The sequence below is a fragment of the Littorina saxatilis genome, linkage group LG9 (assembly GCF_037325665.1).
Source record: "Littorina saxatilis isolate snail1 linkage group LG9, US_GU_Lsax_2.0, whole genome shotgun sequence".
Lineage (NCBI taxonomy): Eukaryota > Metazoa > Mollusca > Gastropoda > Littorinimorpha > Littorinidae > Littorina > Littorina saxatilis.
In genome coordinates this window covers 19493862-19514326 of record NC_090253.1, presented here as the reverse complement: position 1 = coordinate 19514326, position 20465 = coordinate 19493862, and the positions used below count along the sequence as shown (strand labels likewise).

At 42.9% G+C, this 20465-nt stretch overlaps 1 protein-coding gene and 1 long non-coding RNA gene across 2 annotated transcripts in view; one reads left to right on the top strand and one right to left on the bottom strand.

Annotated features, from left to right (window-relative positions):
* Nucleotides 1-20465, top strand: part of LOC138975536 (uncharacterized) — a 37136-nt gene that overhangs the window by 5477 nt on the left and 11194 nt on the right. The window lies entirely within an intron of this gene.
* Nucleotides 2961-9246, bottom strand: LOC138975533 (uncharacterized). The gene is made up of 2 exons (XR_011458673.1): nt 9028-9246; nt 2961-8786 (listed from the first exon to the last, which is right to left on the bottom strand). It is a non-coding gene; the product is annotated as an uncharacterized lncRNA (long non-coding RNA).

The window sequence follows — 20465 nt, the reverse complement described above, 5'->3', positions numbered from 1 at the left end:
GCCGTCAGGCGTCCCCTGGCCTCTTCTCATATGATGAGTCGAATTGTGCCTCTATAAGCGGACTGCTTTTGTTTTTGTTGTGTATGTGTGTGTGTGTGTGTGTGTGTGTGTGTGTGTGTGTGTGTGTGTGTGTGTGTGTGTGTGTGTGTGTGTGTGTGTGTGTGTGGCGAATTAAAGACCTGGAACAAATGTCGGTACAGTCTTTTTTTTTGTGTGCAAAGTGTAAGCAGATAAAGTTTCTTCAAAGACAGTAGCAGAAGAGTTAATGGTTTGACTTCCAGGACAGTAACATATCGAGCAACAAAGAGAAGAAAGCACTTTTAATAGAGAAAGCAGTATTGGTAAGAGCTATATACAGCTGTACCTACGATAAGGGACTCCTCCGATGAGAGACAATCTTCCAATTAAGGACGCCCCCTTATTCCCTTTTGCCATCATATTGGCCAAAATATAGGTCTGTACCTGTCATGACAGGCAACCTGTTATAAAGCGGGAATACTTGACTGGTCCTAATGTTGTCCTTTTTCATCGCAGGTACAACTGTTGAACTAATCCTTCTCCTTTGCCTGACATAAGACGCAGGATTAGATAGAAACAACGAATTGACAATTTTCATCATGCAACTTCAGCGTGACTCAGAATCAGAACCTTTCATCATTTTGCTTACCTCCCGAAAGAAAAGCTGTGTACCTGTTGAGAAGTTTGGCGTGGAGTCAATTCACGTTATTTTTGTAAGGCCTCTGTGCCGCTGCTGAAAGATCACTGACAGGGCACAGAGGTGGGCGTACGATTCAGTTTCAACGATGATGATGATGAAATTCTTCGGCAGTTATAAATGACGGCAGTAGCATGACCGTGACGTGACATGAATTAGAAAGGTAAAGATCATCGACATGGCGCAGACGGAGGTGGGCACATGATTCAGTTTGAACGATGATGATGAAATTGTACGGCTTTTATAAATGACAACAGTATTGCGACCGTGACGTGACATGGGGTGGAAATTTGTCCTGGTCGACGGAGTGACTAGATTTGTGAAGAGAGGACAGATAACCTGGATTTTAACACCCTTTTAGCTTTAACTGAAGAATTCAAACAGACAAGCAAGGGCGGAAACGCACGCGTTAAAACACACACACACACATACACACACGTACACACACACAGGCACGCACACACACTCACACACACACACACACATACACACATACACACACACACATACACACGCACACACACACACACACACATACACACGCACACACATACACACACACATACACACACACACAAACAAAATACACACACACACACACACACACACACACACACACACATACGCACACATACACACACACACATACACACACGTACACACACACACAGGCACGCACACACACTCACACACACACACACACAAGATATTCCAATGCTACCAGTTAAATATATATCAGTAACAACTGAAACTACAGGGAAGAAAACACAAAAACAGTAGCAACAGGTGTACTCTCTTCTCATTTATCTTCGTTTACACATAATTTCAGATTCAATTCATACTCCGTCGTTGTCATTTAAACATGGTGAAAGATGTTCTTGCTGTGCATGTCGAAAGTAGGTGGGGTGTGGAAACGTGAATGTCCATCTGCTTTAGTCATTGGAGGCGGTTGACTCTTTTATGATGTTCTGGGATTCCCTTCACGTTCTGAGTTTGCCAGAACATGTTTATTCGCCTCAAGGAGGAACTCCTCAATTGCAGGGTTCTGTCGAGAAAAGAGTGGAGATTACAGGTGTTAGTGTGGGAGGGTTGTCTGTTCCAAGGTCGTTATGCGTTGTGCCTGCCAAGTTTCTCGGATGTGTGTAAATGTTTTAATGGATAAGATTTGACATACACACCGGGGTGCGTGCGTTCGCGAACGCTCGAACGTACGCAAGCACACATACATACACACACAGCCTACACACGCAGACAACTGCACATAGTCATGATTTATACAAACTCACATACGAACAGCCATACTGTCATACACATACACTCGGACACACACACACACACACACACACACACACACACACACACACACACACACACACACACACACACACACACAGGCACACACACACACACACACACATACACACGGCACATACACACACACCCACTTGGACACGCACGCACACCGGCACACACACACACACACACACACAACCACACACACACACACACACACACACACACACACACACACACACACACACACACACACACACACACACACACACACACACATACATACAACGTGAATCCAAAAACAACGAGACTGCCAACGTTCCAGAATTCAGAATAAAAAATTAAGAAAGGTAGGTTGTTGGAACGTTTATTAGTGACAAAACAAGACGCTACGTATTGTCATATTTAGTCAAGTTTTGACTAAATATTTTAACATCGAGGGGGAATCGAAACGAGGGTCGTGGTGTATGTGCGTGTGTCTGTCTGTCTGTCTGTGTGTGTGTGTGTCTGTAGAGCGATTCAGACTAAACTACTGGACCGATCTTTATGAAATTTGACATGAGAGTTCCTGGGTATGAAATCCCCGAACGTTTTTTTCATTTTTTGGATAAATGTCTTTGATGACGTCATATCCGGCTTTTCGTGAAAGTTGAGACGGCACTGTCACGCCCTCATTTTTCAACCAAATTGGTTGAAATTTTGGTCAAGTAATCTTCGACGAAGCCCGGACTTCGGTATTGCAGTTCAGCTTGGTGGCTTAAAAATTAATTCATGACTATGTGTCACAGGTCAGTTTTCGTCAGCCTGTTTCTTTCTGCGTGCGCCTTCCAAAGGAAGTTTATGGAAGGAAAACACGCCGCCTTTTCGTATTAGCTAAAGAAACAGGTACTGCCTGGACTTTACTTTCCTTCACTCTTTCCCATGCTCTCGAAGTAGCGGAGAAAGGTCAACATTGGTTTACATAATTTAATACATGGATAGTGTTAATAAAATTCTTGCAATGCAGCACACATTAATCAGGTTAGTCTATATTTTTGCTAAATATCAGTATCGTACTAAATGTATCACACACTGTTCAAGCTAGGTCATGTTACTTGCATCTCAGCACACTCTGATCACATGTCTATTGCTGCTGGATTTCAATTCTGTCACGGTAATCTAACGTGACTCCGCTGCTGCAAACGTTCTTCATAATCTTCCCTTGGAGGACATCAAAACAAAAGGAATACACATAATGTTTATGAAGTTTTGACTTAGCTCGATGTCATTGAAAAGGTACTCGAGATGACGTGCAGCACTTGACTAGTCTTGAAGACCGCGCTCCTGGTTTGAGTCATCACTCTTCTTCTCAAGACACCATCATCAAGTTAATAGCAGAAGTAGTCTGGTTACATCTCTCTCCACAATTACGGCAACATGAGGAAGAGGAAGATGAATGAATCAATTGGACCGTGGGTTCCTGAAACAGATCAAAGGGCCATATGTGTTACCTACACAGCCTGTCTAAAAGACTTGGTTTGTTCATATTTTATTATCGTTCTCATTCTATTACTGTGTTTCGGAAAATGGGGATTTGGCAACAGCGCACATTCAAACGTACACAACTTGACAACAACACAATGTACATGACTGACACGATACCCTCATCTCCGCCTAGGTCCCGTGGAACGATTGTCGATGCAATAATCACAGTCACTTACCTACAAAGACAGGGGAACGGCTTTTCCTCCAAGCGTTCTTCGCTCCATGGACTTGCGGAAAACGACCCTCTCGTGAAACGATTTTAGTTTACGTCAGTACACTTGGATACGTCATATGAATACGTCACTTGGCTACGTCGTGTAATGCGCGAGTAGTCTCGGTTGCCTATTCTATTCTTGACAGGTTCGCGCTTCAGAATAATAATTCATGACAGCCCCTTTCTTGAGAATGAATTTCCCAAATTTAGTCACTATATGAAGCGCGACTTAAATAATCTGCTCCATGGTTGTCACAACCCGGTATTTCTTACCTCCTTTCTTCTTCACAAAAACGATTGGAGCATTGTACGGTGAGTTTGCCGGTTCAATGACCCCGAGCTTCAACATCTCGTCGATCTCGTCTTCGACCGTTTTCACCATCGCATGAGGTACGAGTCTCGGTCGAACAAACACAGGTTTCTTCTCTGTAAGTTCGATTCTGCACTTCTCCAAGTTGGTAGTAATCGGTACATCAGTCAGATTCTTGGAGAATGCACTACAGATCGCTTTCGCCTCTTTTGTTCTTTCTCTACTCAATTCTTTACAGAAGTTCACGCTTGTGACATCTTCTGTACGAGTAGTTTCCAGCAGAGGAATCATCTTCTGAGTGTCTATTCGGAAGATATCATCGTTCATCGTATCATCTTCCTCGATGACTACGGCGATGTGTTCTTCTGCTTCTTCTTTTTTTTCTTCTTCAGGTGTAACGACAGCAACATCACGCGTGACGATGTCACGTTCCTGATATTCTTTCATCAGGTTGATGTGGAACACCTTTTGTTTCGTCCCGACTTTGACTCTGTAGTCAAACTGGTTGACTTTCTCAGTCACTACGTATGGGCCGCGCCAAGTCAACTCTAGTTTGTTGTGTTTCACGGGAAGCAGAAGTAGCACTTTCTTGCCGACTTCGATCGACCTGAGCGCAGTCTTCCGGTTGAAATACCCGGCTTGCTTCTGTGATGACTTAGCTAGGTTTTCTTTGGCAATCTCACACGTTTCTTCAATCCTGTTTCTGAGGTCGACAACGTATTCTGCCGTTGTCTTCTGTTCACCTTCGACCGATTCATCAGTCCATGCACGACGCAGAACCTGTATGGGACCTCTGATGGTCTTGCCATACCGCATTTCAAAGGGTGAGAACCCCAGACTGTCTTGAGGTGCTTTCTTGGTTCTGCCTTTTGGCGCTGTTCTTTGGCATGTGTCACACGAGAGACAGTAACGTTTTATGTCTCCGACCAAACCTGGCCACCAGAACTCACACCTGATTCTATCAGTGGTTTTCTTCTGCCCGAGATGACCTGTCATCGGGTGGTCGTGCCCAAAAGAAAGCACTTTGCTTCTCATTTCTTTGGGAACAACGACTTTACTAGATTCACTCCCGGTTTTGTCGAGGGTTGTCCTGTACAAGATTTCTTTCTTGTATACATATTTCACACCGTGGAATGATTCTCCTGAAACAGCCATTTGGCGTACTTTTGCCAGTGTTTCATCATCATTCTGAGCCTTCTTGAGATCTTGCGGGGAATACATCTTGTGTGTATTTCTGTCATCATGACTAGTTCCCGGCACAGGTTTCTCATTCCGTTTTTTTTTTCTCTTCTCTTGCTTCCGTGTACTGACCGCCGCGTTGGTCTCACCTTGATACCAACTCGGGTCACGTACTGGAAACAAAGGGGTCTTCCTCTTGTTCTGGCCTACACCATACCATTTTCCTATGAGGACAGGATAAATGGGATCTTCGAGTATGACCACTTCGGTTTTGGCATCAAAATACGGACAGTCAATGTGGGCCACAGCCGTGGGACACAATTTCCGTGTTTTCTTCTCTGCGAGAGTAGTTTCTTTTTTCTTTGCCAAGTACCTTTCTTCAGGTATAAGGTCGGCCCTGACCATAATACCTGAGCACCCGGAATCGCGTAATGCTTTTACGATTCGGCCGTCTAATTTGATGAACACTTCCTCTTTGAAATCCTTCTTTTTGCACGACTTGCACAGCTTGTCAAGATGTACGGGGATTTCTTGTCCATCAAATTCATTTCGAACATGAACTGCGTGAACGCTTTCTCCCTTATTGGGACAAAATCGCGACAGGTGCCCTTTGCCCTTGCAAAAAAAACAACAGCCTGTGGCTTTCAGTCTTTGTTTTTCATCATCGCTCACGTATTTATGTTCTTTCTGTGACGATTTCTCTTTCGCGTCACTTTCGACGACATTCGAACTTTTCGTGTTCGAAAACGCGCTGCCGCTAGAATGGTTTTGGTGAGATTGCCGTGGCCTGATGTTCGAACGTGATTGTTCGTACTCCGTGGCAATTTCGCCCATTTCTTTCGCAGACTTCGGTTTCCGATCAAGTACGTGCAACATCACTTCGGCAGGGAAGGTGTTCTCTAATTGTTCTCTGAGAACTAGATCCTTCAGATCTGCCACATGTTCATCGCACTTGGCTAACTCGATCCATTTATCGAGGATGCGCTCAAGTTTGGTGACATGTTCTTTGTACGTGTCAGATGGGTTTCGCTTCAGCTGACGGAATTTCTTCCGATATTGATCTGCTGTCAGTTGAAATCCATCATACAACGCATTCTTCAAAGTGTTGTAGTTGCGCGCGTCTTCGAAACTGAGTTTTGCATAAATGGTTCTCGCCTTTCCTTTCAGGAAATACACCATTCTCGTAGCTTTGCGTTCGTCGTCGAGATGACAGTCGGTTGCATAATGTTCAAATTGTGCAAACCAACTCTCGATGTCGTCTTTGTCATCAAGAAAAGGGATTTTTGGGATAAAGTCGTCATCCCCACGACGCCTCGACGCGTTATTGTTGGCGTTGTCTCGGCGTGCTTCCGTTTGTATCCTCAACTGTTCTAGCTGAAACGCGCGATCGGCTTCTCGTTCACGTGCGCGTTCGAGAACTTCACGTTCACGTTCACGTTCCTCTCGTGCGCGTTCTTCACGTTCACGTTCGCGTTCACGTTCCTCTCGTGCGCGTTCTTCACGTTCACGTTCGCGTTCGTGAGCTTCTCGTTCCTCTCGTGCGCGTTCTTCAGCTACAAACTCACGCAAGTCTTTGCCTTCGAGTCCTAACTCTCGTCCTATCGCCAAAAGTTCGCGAGTCCACTCTAATCCGGATTTTTCAGGGTGGATCGGACCTGCACGTTCATTACTCGCAGCGGATACATAAGTCGTTACACGCGCGCCTAACGTCTGAGAATCATTATCGCTCGATTCTCCTTGGGTGTTGACATATGTGTCACCACCTTCAACATCTGAAACTACGGCCTCGGCCGTATTCTGGTTCTGCGGGTCAGCGTTCATTTTTGCTATATGCGCCCTAGTACTCGGGTGTTTGGATGTTTGCATATCCTTTACGTTAACTCACACACAGATATTCACTGAATCAAACTGCAAATACGTGATGCTCGGTTGAAAAACCGATTTGACTAAACTGCTTTTCACACACTATTTACTAGAGAGAGAAAACTCCCCCACTATAGAATGAAGTGTTACTTTAGTGAAGCTCACTTTGCTACTTGAATTCATGAACGTTCAACGTTACCTCAGTAAACGTTACGTGTCCCAATGACACGATTTCTCTGAACCATTCTAATATCCTTTTACAACCACGGATACCTAACACTAGAATTTATGGTTCTTCTGGTATATGCCAAACAATATACCGTTCTATCGAGTGAACTTCATTTTAATATCTCATCGGCGCTCCATCAACGTGGACCTTTCGCCTATATTAATATCAACTCGATTCTATCGCACAGTAAGTCGAAATAAGATTCTTCAATTATCTACTGCTGTATAGACAATAATCTAATTTTCCTAACCCTTACTCTTGGCGTTGTGAAGTGTGACTGTCTGCAGAATCAACTTCACTTCCACGGTCCTTCTGGACGAAGATGAGTGCTATCCCTCGTATATAACCCAATTCGCCCACCAACCTCCCACGGCGACCAACAATATTATAATTTTGTCGACTAAGGGACACAGGATGGCCTGACAGGGTGTTAGTCCACTGTCTTCTGTTATAGCCTTTTGTTTAGCACAGCCAAATAGGGGGAACTAAACTACTATAACATTAGTGCTTTACGTGAATTATTATAGTGACGTCAAAGCCTTGCGTCACTCTTCATTTGGATTATTCCCGTGTGCTGAAGCACACACGTCAGACTCTGTTATCGTTAAATGATGAACTAACTATAAACATGAATAAATACAAAAGTTGATTTATACGATGATGAACATGAACGGACGAACACACAAACGAAAAACGAATAGGGAATTTGTTTGAAGAAAATTTGTTTGGGGAAGCCAAATTGAAATTACGAGTTACAAAATCCCGGACGAAGCCCCCATATGTCACAGGTCAGTTTTCGTCAGCCTGTTTCTTTCTGCGTGCGCCTTCCAAAGGAAGTTTATGGAAGGAAAACACGCCGCCTTTTCGTATTAGCTAAAGAAACAGGTACTGCCTGGACTTTACTTTCCTTCACTCTTTCCCATGCTCTCGAAGTAGCGGAGAAAGGTCAACATTGGTTTACATAATTTAATACATGGATAGTGTTAATAAAATTCTTGCAATGCAGCACACATTAATCAGGTTAGTCTATATTTTTGCTAAATATCAGTATCGTACTAAATGTATCACACACTGTTCAAGCTAGGTCATGTTACTTGCATCTCAGCACACTCTGATCACATGTCTATTGCTGCTGGATTTCAATTCTGTCACGGTAATCTAACGTGACTCCGCTGCTGCAAACGTTCTTCATAATCTTCCCTTGGAGGACATCAAAACAAAAGGAATACACATAATGTTTATGAAGTTTTGACTTAGCTCGATGTCATTGAAAAGGTACTCGAGATGACGTGCAGCACTTGACTAGTCTTGAAGACCGCGCTCCTGGTTTGAGTCATCACTCTTCTTCTCAAGACACCATCATCAAGTTAATAGCAGAAGTAGTCTGGTTACATCTCTCTCCACAATTTCGGCAACATGAGGAAGAGGAAGATGAATGAATCAATTGGACCGTGGGTTCCTGAAACAGATCAAAGGGCCATATGTGTTACCTACACAGCCTGTCTAAAAGACTTGGTTTGTTCATGTTTTATTATCGTTCTCATTCTATTACTGTGTTTCGAAAAATGGGGATTTGGCAACAGCGCACATTCAAACGTACACAACTTGACAACAACACAATGTACATGACTGACACGATACCCTCATCTCCGCCTAGGTCCCGTGGAACGATTGTCGATGCAATAATCACAGTCACTTACCTACAAAGACAGGGGAACGGCTTTTCCTCCAAGCGTTCTTCGCTCCATGGACTTGCGGAAAACGACCCTCTCGTGAAACGATTTTAGTTTACGTCAGTACACTTGGATACGTCATATGAATACGTCACTTGGCTACGTCGTGTAATGCGCGAGTAGTCTCGGTTGCCTATTCTATTCTTGACAGGTTCGCGCTTCAGAATAATAATTCATGACACTTTGGTCATTATGAAAATTGTAAAAAAAAATAAAAATTTATAAAACGATCCAAATTTACGTTCATCTTATTCTCCATCATTTGCTGATTCCAAAAACATATAAATATGTTATATTCGGATTAAAAACAAGCTCTGAAAATTAAATATATAAAAATTATTATCAAAATTAAATTGTCCAAATCAATTTAAAAACACTTTCATCTTATTCCTTGTCGGTTCCTGATTCCAAAAACATATAGATATGATATGTTTGGATTAAAAACACGCTCAGAAAGTTAAAACAAAGAGAGGTACAGAAAAGCGTGCTATCCTTCTTAGCGCAACTACTACCCCGCTCTTCTTGTCAATTTCACTGCCTTTGCCATGAGCGGTGGACTGACGATGCTACGAGTGTACGGTCTTGCTGAAAAATGGCATTGCGTTCAGTTTCATTCTGTGAGTTCGACAGCTACTTGACTAAATATTGTATTTTCGCCTTGCGCGACTTGTTGTGTCACTTACAAGCGTTCCAACAACCTACCTTTCTTGTTTTTTTGATTCTCAAAATGAAGACAAATAACCTTTTCGCACTTGAAACAAAATCCGCAGCATGTTTTCCTAAAGCAAACCATAGGTATCTTTTAGCTGATATGTACAAGATAAGGCGCTCTCTGGTACATCTCTCCGGAATGTGCTTCAGAGGGTCTGTGCAGAACAACAACATTGCTAGAAGCAGGTAAAGTACAGGTTCGTCATGCATCATACTTGCATTCCCTTGCACAGAGATGCTTGTGCAGTTGATGCACACGTGCAACACATTTGGAGTGCACACATACACACGGCAATTTGTAGACGAACATACCTGAACAAGCATACATGCTTCAGTGGAATTCTTTCAGTCTGACTTTCTTGCTACTTTATTTCGGTTTTGCTTTATTTCGCTCTTCCGTCGTTCTTTCTTTCTTTTTTTTCTTTTTAAATTTTCATTTTTTTATTTTTACTTCCCTCTTTAGTTCTTCCGCATTCTTCTTTACTTTTTTCCTTCCTTTCTTCCTTTCTTTATCTCTCTCCTTTCTTTGTCTATGCTAATTTCCATTCATCCTTCTTTCTTTCTTCCTACACAGTTTCGTTCTTTTATCAGTTTCTTTCTGTCTTTCCACAAGCTTGTTGTTTGAAATACGACAGGTCCCACTGATTCCGCTGACGTAGGTTTAGGATAGTTGATGCTATGATTTTCTGAAAAGTCATAGCTGAGCATTTAATGTTTGCCTGAAATTTCGGATTTTTGTTATGTTGTTACTATTCTTTAATGATGGCCTATGCCTGTAATGGCAGACTGAATTCACGAATGCAAAAGTTTGGTCGCTCCTACGCCCTCTAGACTGATGTTGCTCATTGTGACAAAAAGAAGTCTAGTAGTTACTTTTCAACCTATGGAATAGGTCACTTTTAAGATGCTGACGAAACATGTTTTTCATTTTGACCTCCCCCCCCCCCCCTTTTCTTACACTCGACTATTTTTGCAGTATTTGCACAGTCGAGGCAGTGCAACTAATTTTTCTTGCAAGCTAGGGTGTTTAAGTCAGCCCACCATATCAGGGGGCCTCTTATTATTATCTTTTACCCTACTCAGTCTTTTGGCATCTTACCTACCAGTTACCACCTTGCCAACACGGTGAGTTACTGTACTCGTCAAGAGATGATAGCTTCCTTTGGCGCCACTTGCTGTTAATTGGAAAGCCAAGTTTCCCGCGCATGTATTTTCCATTGGTTTTTGCAGTTGCTCATCCAAATCTCTGACTCTGTCCGGTTCCCTATCCGCCTACGTACATTGGCATGTGACTGCAATAAACCGGCACGGTTGGCCTAGTGGTAAGGCGTCCGCCCCGTGATCGGGAGGTCGTGGGTTCGAACCCCGGCCGGGTCATACCTAAGACTTTAAAATTGGCAATCTAGTGACTGCTCCGCCTGGCGTCTGGCATTATGGGGTTAGTGCTAGGACTGGTTGGTCCGGTGTCAGAATAATGTGACTGGGTGAGACATGAAGCCTGTGCTGCGACTTCTGTCTTGTGTGTGGCGCACGTTATATGTCAAAGCAGCACCACCCTGATATGGCCCTACGTGGTCGGCTGGGCGTTAAGCAAACAAACAAACAAAAAAAACAAACAAATGTGACTGCAATCAGGTGCTTCGGAGATGGTGTACTAGATTTCTTATCAATATATTTGAGGGCCCCAAAGGGGGGGTATCATCACGATCACGGGAAGGGAAATTTTCGCTTTCACGATCACAGTTACCTTGATTTTTGTTTTCACGATCACGAACACCAGTGGCAAATCACGGTCACGGTAAAAGTTGCATGTACAGAAAGCACGTGTCAAAGTAAACACAACCACACAGTAATTCGCTCCTCTGGATCTATTGTTTATTCAACACAAAGTGACAACTGTTGCACTTTTTTATAATTATTTTTTTAATTCTCTTTCATACACACATAGAAATACATATATCATGATTTGTAATCAGTAACAAGAATGTTGTTTTCATTGGGGTTTTTCTCTCTCTCTCTCTCTCTCTCTCTCTCTCTCTCTCTCTCTCTCTCTCTCTCGTTCGTTCTCTCTCTCTCTCTCTCTCTCTCTCTCTCTCTCTCTCTCTCTCTCTCTCTCTCTCTCTCTCTCTCTCTCTCTACACTCATACACATTCAACCCCCACACCCTCACTCACACACATGAATAAATACTTGCACAATTTCACATTTCCAGAGCTAAATCTTGTAAACCCATTTTCTCAAATACTATTGGGTGGATTGAAATTAAAGTACATGTATGTGTGATGGGTTCTTTATTTTCAACTTTGCCGTACAATTTGAGGTACACCATCGCCTGGTTCCATGGCCTTGAATAAAAAACAGGAATGCTACAGGCCAAAAACGGTTTTACCTGAAAGAAGCGCGCAGTACCAGTAGCGAAGCCACAAGCCTGAGCCTGCGAAGCAGGCGAGCCAACTAGGGGGGTCCGGGGGTATGCCCCCCCGGAAATTTTTTCAAAAAACGGTTAAAATCTGTGCAATCTGGTGCATTCTGGGCATCATTTTAGGGGTTGTAATAGTGTTGTGATCTTGTTAAAAATCCCATTTTAGCCTCCCCCCACCACCATTCAACACACCTCCAAACTGGTGAAAACAACACTACTGTGCGCTGGCTTCATTGAGACCGGCGCCCGGTCGCGTTGCGCGATATTCACACGGATCGTTTTTGCGGAAATTTTTCAACTTCACCGGAAAAAATTTGACTTTACCGGATTTTGAAAACGGCTTTATCGGATTTCCGGCAATTACCGGAAAAGTAGCATGCCTGACAAAATCCCCAACGAACATGACTTTGATCGTCTTTGACATGAGGATCAAGTGACCCAAACTGGCGCGTCTCCCCGCCATTGTTTCTGAATTTAACCCATTGTTGATATTAAAGTTTACAGGCGCTAAAATAAATCCAAGCTTAATGCAAAGAAGCGACAATTAGAATCTATGCCAAGCGTGTCCACGTTGCTGGGATGAAAAACACATTTCTAGTTTCGGTTTTGGCTAAACGCAGACTCGATCTCGAGCCAGTCGAGGTCACACTGAGCGAGTGACAGCCGGACGTGGCAATGTCGACAATGTCAATGATCTCACTCAAACTCAAAGATCTTGAACAAATTTCAAGATCTTTGCCTACATTCAGAACAGTCATAGAGCAACATAGATCAACATACCTTGATATTTCGTCTTCAGAAAGACCGACCCGTAGCCTGACCTTTCCACCAAGGAAGGCATTCTCGCCGCCTGCTTTGGTCTGGCTTGAATCCACAAAATATAACAGAAGTTCGATGACAGTACCGCTGCACGCCATTTTTGATCTTCGAATTCGAATTGCACTCAAAACTTTTGCACGAAGCCCTTCCATTGGATGAAGTTTGGCAGACCGTTTTGCAATTTGCCTTCTGATTGGATCTCTTTTTGTCAGTGTGTAATTGGTTCTTTTAAAGGGAAGCAATCGCTCTCAAAATCATATTTCTGAATGTGTTGTTGCTTCCCTTCAATCGGGGTTGGCTCCTTACCGAATAGACTAGAGGATCATAGAGTGTAATACAGCTGTGAAAAATGTACGTTGAAAATAAAATGCTTTGCAATAATGCCCATCACGATCACGAAAACAAATGACGATCACGATCACGAGACTTGATTTTTTTGTCATCACGGATCACGGGCAAAGTCCCATCACGATCACAGAAATGGAAATTTCGGCAATCACGGTCACAGAAAGGTCAAAAAACGCCAATCACGATCACGGTTTTAAACCCTTTGGGGCCCTCTCAACTTGAACATTTACAGAAAATGATCATCTTGGCTGCTCCCTGTGCGGTACGCGGTGAGAATTTTTGGTGAATGAACTGCACAGTTTAAACTAAAGGGGGGAGTTAACGTCCTCTCAGAAAATGTTTCTATTTGGGACAAGAATTGCACAGTTTACCACTGGTGTTGGAAATAAACAGTAGTCCAGAGGCGCCTTCTGGCGGCAAGACGGTTAGCGCCATCTATGACGCGGCGGCCTAGTTCCAGCATCGAGTACGAAAACAAGTAACCTAGTGGAAGTAACCCAACCCAAACCTCACAAAAGTGCTTTTTTTGGCCTGTTTTACGATAGTTAATTCAGCTTTTTAAACACTTGCTTTTGCAAAGTGAAGGCAGTCCTCTCGTGCGATAGCATTATATGTAACGCAGAATCTTTTATAGTATGACTGTGAAAGCGATCTGAGGGCCTTTTTCTTAGATATTATCCCTTTAACCTCGTGCAACAAATGGAAGGAGTAAGCTGTACGCACAGTTGTAAAAAGTGCCATACAGATCGAAGAAATCTTTGCCCTGGGCTCAGAGAGTGGGTTTGATATCAGGACTGAAAACTTGATGCAAAAATCAATCGGACGCTCTCTCTAACAATGCAGCCAGCCCGGGCCGAGTTTCAAAATTGTGCAAGAACGCCAATCGAATTACTGACTGACGTAGAACGGTCAAAAGTTGAATCTGTTGGAATGATATCATTGAGATGTACTTCTAACTAATATTATGAGTGTGTGGGTGAACATATACGTACACTCGCTTAGTAACACACTCGTACGCACGCATAAACACAAACACGTACGCACGCATGAACACACACACACCTGCACACACACACACACACACACACACACACACACACACACACACACACACACACACACACACACACACACACACACACGAACACACACACAGTAAGCTACACTTGAGCCACTCTCTCTCTCTCTTTCTCTCTCTTTCTCTCTCTCTCTCTCTCTCTCTTTCTCTCTCTCTCTCTCTCTCTCTCTCTCTCTCTCTCTCTCTCTCTCTCTCTCTCTCTCTCTCCGTCATCCCTAGCCCCGGTCCCGGCTCCCCTCCACTTACCTGCAACCCAACCTTACTGTTCCTATCACACCCATAGTCTCATTAGGCAAAAAAAAAAAATAGGTGTGGTTACGGTAACATAGCCCCAAAAAATAGGGTAGGTAGGTAGGCAATAACTTTTTTTTTTTTAAACTTTTTTTTCTAATGTGTACAAATTAAACCTACTTGACAGGAAAATAAGTGTGCGACTCGGGCGCTTTCGCTTTCATTGCGCTTTTTGCACTCGTTTATTTTTTTTTGATTTTTTTTTTTGACAAATGTAATAAAAAGTTATAGGATCGGCCCCTAAAAATAGGGTAGGTCGGGTTACCGTAACCACACCTATTTTTTTTTTAGGCCTTATAACCTGCCACCTCTGAGGGCCCCAAAGGGTTTAAAATCGTGATCGTGATTGGCGTTTTTTGACCTTTCTGTGACCGTGATTGCCGAAATTTCCATTTCTGTGATCGTGATGGGACTTTGCCCGTGATCCGTGATGACAAAAAAATCAAGTCTCGTGATCGTGATCGTCATTTGTTTTTGTGATCGTGATGGGCATTATTGCAAAGCATTTTATTTTCAACGTACATTTTTTTACAGCTGTATCACTCTATGATCCTCTATTCGTCAAGGAGCCAATCCTGATTGAAGGGAAGCAACAACACATTCAGAAATATGATTTTGACAGCGATTGCTTCCTTTTAAGAGAACCAATCACACAAAAAAAGAGATCCAATCAGAAGCCAAATTGCAAAAGTCTGCCAAACTTCATCCAATGGAAGGGCTTCGTGCAAAAGTTTTGAGTGCATTCAGTCAAATTCGAATTCGAAGATCAAAAATGGCGTGCAGCGGTACTGTCATCGAACTTCTGTTATATTTTGTGGATTCAAGCCAGACCAAAGCAGGCGGCGAGAATGCCTTCCTTGGTGGAAAGGTCAGGCTACGGGTCGGTCTTTCCGAAGACGAAATATCAAGTTATGTTGATCTATGTTGCTCTATGACTGTTCTGAATGTAGGCAAAGATCTTGAAATTTGTTCAAGATCTTTGAGTTTGAGTGAGATCATTGACATTGTCGATATTGCCACGTCCGGCTGTCACCTCAGTGTGACCTTGACTGGCTCAAGATCGAGTCTGCGTGTAGCCAAAACCGAAACTAGAAATGTGTTTTTCATCCCAGCAACGTGGACACGCTTGGCATAGATTCTAATTGTCGCTTCTTTGCATTAAGCTTGGATTTATTTTAGCGCCTGTAAGTGTAAACTTTAATATCATCAAAATTCAGAAACAATGGCGGTGAGACGTGCCAGTTTGGGTCACTTGATCCTCATGTCAAAGACGATCAAAGTCATGTTCGTTGGGGACTGATTTTGTCAGGCATGCTACTTTTCCGGTAATTGCCGGAAATCCGATAAAGCCGTTTTCAAAATCCGGTAAAGTCAAATTTATTCCGGTGAAGTTGAAAAATTTGCGCAAAAACGATCCGTGTGAATATCGCGCAACGCGACCGGGCGCCGGTCTCAATGAAGCCAGCGCACAGTAGTGTTTGTTTTCACCAGTTTGGAGGTGTGTTGAATGGTGGTGGGGGGGAGGCTAAAATGGTATTTTTAACAAGATCACAACACTATTACAGCCCCGAAAATGATGCCCAGAATGCACCAGATTGCACAGATTTTAACCGTTTTTTTAAAAAAAATTCCGGGGGGGGCATGCCCCCGGACCCCACTTGTTAGCTCGCCTGCCGCTTCGCAGGCTCAGGCTTGTGGCTTCGCCACTAGCACTGCGCGCTTCTTTCAGGTAAAACCATTTTTGGCCTGTAGCGTTCCTGTTTGTTTTTCAAGGCCATGAAACCAGGCGATGGTGTACCTCAAATTGTATGGCAAAGTTGAAAATAAAGAACCCATCACACATACATGTACTTTAGTTTCAATCCACCCAATAGTTTTTGAGAAAATGGGTTTACAAGATTTAGCTCTGGAAATGTGAAATTGTGCAAGTCAACGACATCTTTACATGTCGTTGGTGCAAGTATATATTCATGTGTGTGAGTGAGGGTGTGGGAGTTGAATGTGTATGAGTGGAGAGAGAGAGAGAGAGAGAGAGAGAGAGAGAGAGAGAGAGAGAGAGAGAGAGAGAGAGAGAGAGAGAGAGAGAGAGAGAAAACAATGAAAACAACATTCTTGTTACTGATTACAAATCATGATATGTATTTCTAGGTGTGTATGAAAGAGAATTAAAAAAATAATAATAAAAAAGTGCAACAGTTCTGACTTTGTGTTGAATAAACAATAGATCCAGAGGAGCGAATTACTGTGTGGTTGTGTTTACTTTGACACGTGCTTTCTGTACATGCAACTTTTACTGTGACCGTGATTTGCCACTGGTGTTCGTGATCGTGAAAACAAAAATCAAGGTAACTGTGATCGTGAAAGCTAAAATTTCCCTTCCCGTGATCGTGATGATACCCCCCCTTTGGGGCCCTCGGTTTCGGCGCTCACTGGAGCAGACGATTTTTTTTGTAACCAGTTGACAGTGATGAAACCATATATTACGGTCTCCTTCCGGCAGCAGTCCCAAAATTTCGACTTGTTTTGACCTTAGAACGATGTCTTTATCATAACTGTGAAGAACAGAACGGAGATCACTGTCGAAGTCGGCCAATCTGCAATCCTTTTCGTCTCGCAAACACTGATCTCAAATTTAGATCAGTGCTCGCGAAAACCATATGGGAGATAACTCTGTATTTTTGTTTTGATAGATTCGCGTAGGACTGTAGCGTCCGGTCAGAGAGACAACTGGCAATAGCCGTGGATCGATGCTTATCAGAATGGTCTCTGTTGTGATGTCGTTTTGGTTCGATCAGGTGATGATGTAACTACTGTCTAAGCCGCTTACACTGTTGCTGAACCAATGTGTCCCTCTGTGTGTATGTAAACTGGACGCTATATACAGTGTGTTCAAGGTGTGTATGTTTTCTGTGGATGTGACTGTAGGTGTTGGTCTATCTCACCTATGCAACGTTGGTGATCTTCTTTAAGCAATAACTGTCAAACCTGAGGGCCCCAAAGGGTTTAAAATCGTGATCGTGATTGGCGTTTTTTGACCTTTCTGTGACCGTGATTGCCGAAATTTCCATTTCTGTGATCGTGATGGGACTTTGCCCGTGATCCGTGATGACAAAAAAATCAAGTCTCGTGATCGTGATCGTCATTTGTTTTTGTGATCGTGATGGGCATTATTGCAAAGCATTTTATTTTCAACGTACATTTTTTTTACAGCTGTATCACTCTATGATCCTCTATTCGTCAAGGAGCCAATCCTGATTGAAGGGAAGCAACAACACATTCAGAAATATGATTTTGACAGCGATTGCTTCCTTTTAAGAGAACCAATCACACAAAAAAAGAGATCCAATCAGAAGCCAAATTGCAAAAGTCTGCCAAACTTCATCCAATGGAAGGGCTTCGTGCAAAAGTTTTGAGTGCATTCAGTCAAATTCGAATTCGAAGATCAAAAATGGCGTGCAGCGGTACTGTCATCGAACTTCTGTTATATTTTGTGGATTCAAGCCAGACCAAAGCAGGCGGCGAGAATGCCTTCCTTGGTGGAAAGGTCAGGCTACGGGTCGGTCTTTCCGAAGACGAAATATCAAGTTATGTTGATCTATGTTGCTCTATGACTGTTCTGAATGTAGGCAAAGATCTTGAAATTTGTTCAAGATCTTTGAGTTTGAGTGAGATCATTGACATTGTCGATATTGCCACGTCCGGCTGTCACCTCAGTGTGACCTCGACTGGCTCAAGATCGAGTCTGCGTGTAGCCAAAACCGAAACTAGAAATGTGTTTTTCATCCCAGCAACGTGGACACGCTTGGCATAGATTCTAATTGTCGCTTCTTTGCATTAAGCTTGGATTTATTTTAGCGCCTGTAAGTGTAAACTTTAATATCATCAAAATTCAGAAACAATGGCGGTGAGACGTGCCAGTTTGGGTCACTTGATCCTCATGTCAAAAACGATCAAAGTCATGTTCGTTGGAGACTGATTTTGTCAGGCATGCTACTTTTCCGGTAATTGCCGGAAATCCGATAAAGCCGTTTTCAAAATCCGGTAAAGTCAAATTTATTCCGGTGAAGTTGAACAATTTCCGCAAAAACGATCCGTGTGAATATCGCGCAACGCAACCAGTTTGGAGGTGTGTTGAATGGTGGTGGGGGGAGGCTAAAATGGGATTTTTAACAAGATCACAACACTATTACAGCCCTGAAAATGATGCCCAAAATGCACCAGATTGCACAGATTTTAACCGTTTTTTTTAAAAAAAATTCCGGGGGGGCATGCCCCCGGACCCCACTTGTTAGCTCGCCTGCTTCGCAGGCTCAGGCTTGTGGCTTCGCCACTGGCACTGCGCGCTTCTTTCAGGTAAAACCATTTTTGGCCTGTGGCGTTCCTGTTTGTTTTTCAAGGCCATGAAACCAGGCGATGGTGTACCTCAAATTGTATGGCAAAGTTGAAAATAAAGAACCCATCACACATACATGTACTTTAGTTTCAATCCACCCAATAGTTTTTGAGAAAATGGGTTTACAAGATTTAGCTCTGGAAATGTGAAATTGTGCAAGTCAACGACATCTTTACATGTCGTTGGTGCAAGTATATATTCATGTGTGTGAGTGAGGGTGTGGGAGTTGAATGTGTATGAGTGGAGAGAGAGAGAGAGAGAGAGAGAGAGAGAGAGAGAGAGAGAGAGAGAGAGAGAGAGAGAGAGAGAGAGAGAGAGAGAGAGAGACTAGAGAGAGAGAGAGAGAGAAAACAATGAAAACAACATTCTTGTTACTGATTACAAATCATGATATGTATTTCTAGGTGTGTATGAAAGAGAATTAAAAAAATAATAATAAAAAAGTGCAACAGTTCTGACTTTGTGTTGAATAAACAATAGATCCAGAGGAGCGAATTACTGTGTGGTTGTGTTTACTTTGACACGTGCTTTCTGTACATGCAACTTTTACCGTGACCGTGATTTGCCACTGGTGTTCGTGATCGTGAAAACAAAAATCAAGGTTACTGTGATCGTGAAAGCTAAAATTTCCCTTCCCGTGATCGTGATGATACCCCCCCTTTGGGGCCCTCACCTCTGATATGAAGATACGCGATCATGCGCCCCCCCCCCCCCCCCCCCCCCCCCCCCCCCACAGGTCTGTCTAGACTTTAAAGGCACACACCATATCAGATCTGACTATTCCTCCACTTGGTCACATACGTACCAATAGTCAGCACCCTGACTGCTTGCAATGGTGAGTTGAACAAAACTTAATTTCTTCCAAATCCACTGGTTGCATTTACAAACCCATAGAGAGCGCCCAGGATGTTCATTTTTGGTATGTGACCAAGTGGAGGAATGGTCTTATCCCATGTAAATAGACTGGCCAGATCTGCGACGGTGAGCCTAACTGTTTTCCCAGAGAAGGAGTGTGCCTTTAACGTGGAATAGGAGCATCCCTAAATCGATAATTCGAGCATCGATAATTCAAACTAAGTTTTCCTTGCCGTTTTTCTCCTTTTCTTTTTTTTTTCCTTTTTTTTTATTTTTTTATTTTTTTATATATATATTTTTTTTTTTTTTTTTTTTGGTCTCATCTCTTTTTTAAAAAAATGTGTCGCATTGATCATAATCCGCCATGAAATTTTAGGAATGTTTATGTGAGCACTTACCATAAGTTTTAAACTTGTTGTGCTCCTTCTTAATGATGTTGTTATATTATCATGTGTCTGTTTACGAATAAAATACTGTTTAAAGGATCC